Below are 952 nucleotides of genomic sequence, written 5' to 3'. Positions count from 1 at the left end.
GCTTGTGTTCTCTCTCTCGCTGTGTCTCACTCTGTCAAATAAATAAACAAAATCTTTAAAAAAAAAAAAAAAAGAAGAAGAAGAAGCTAGCCCCGCCTGGGAGTCGGGCATGGGAGACAAGCTCAGACCTGAGTTGATTTGAATGAGGAGTAGAAGCTAACCAGATGAGTTTCTGGCGGTGACAACCTCCCCACAAGAAAATGTCCATCTCAAAGGACCTTCTCCACCTAACCCTAGAAGAGGAGAAGAGGAAGCACAAGAAGGAGCACCTGCTGCAGAGCCCCAACTCCTACATCATGGACATGAAGTGCCCACCATCTTTAGGCACACACGCCACACACAAGCGGTAGTTTTGTATGTTGGCTGCCCCGCTGTTCTCTTCCAGCCCACAGGGGGAAACGCAAGGCTTATAGAACGATGCTCCTTCAGACAGAAGCAGCACTAAAAGCATCCTGAATCAAGATGAGTGGGAAACTATCCCAATAAACACATTCTGGATTTAAAAAAAAGAAGAAGAAGCTAACCAGATGAAGCGGGGAGGTGGAAAGGAATATTTGCTCCATGCCCATGCAGAAGAGCTAGTGTGTAGGAGTCAGCTATGATGAGAGGGAGCAGAGTCGATGTGGCTGGAACCGAGAGCGTTGGGCACAGGACAGTGCGACATGAAGCTAGAGATGTAGGTAAGCGTCAGACCCCGAAAAGAAATGAGGGCAATCAAGCACTTAGGTGTTAACATAAATTGAGACACTCAGTTGTTGATCGAATTAATGCACAGGTAAGTGAGTATATAGATGACTATTCTAGAAAGTTACCATCTGGTAGAGAAGATAGGGGGTCGGGTAGACAGGTTGTTGTTGTTTAATCAGGAGGAGGCAGAATGGATGTCGAACATTTCAGAGACAATTTCTGCACTAGCTACCATGGGAAGAATCCTGTTAGCCTGGAGATTTAT

The 952-nt window shown here is 46.0% G+C and overlaps 1 pseudogene; it reads left to right on the top strand.

The window, feature by feature from the left end:
• Positions 1–200: 200 nt before the first annotated feature.
• Positions 201–445, top strand: LOC113929584 (annotated as a pseudogene).
• Positions 446–952: the final 507 nt, after the last annotated feature.

This window comes from Zalophus californianus, chromosome 5 (assembly GCF_009762305.2).
Source record: "Zalophus californianus isolate mZalCal1 chromosome 5, mZalCal1.pri.v2, whole genome shotgun sequence".
NCBI classification, from domain to species: Eukaryota; Metazoa; Chordata; class Mammalia; order Carnivora; family Otariidae; genus Zalophus; species Zalophus californianus.
This window is presented reverse-complemented; position numbering and strand designations above follow the sequence as displayed.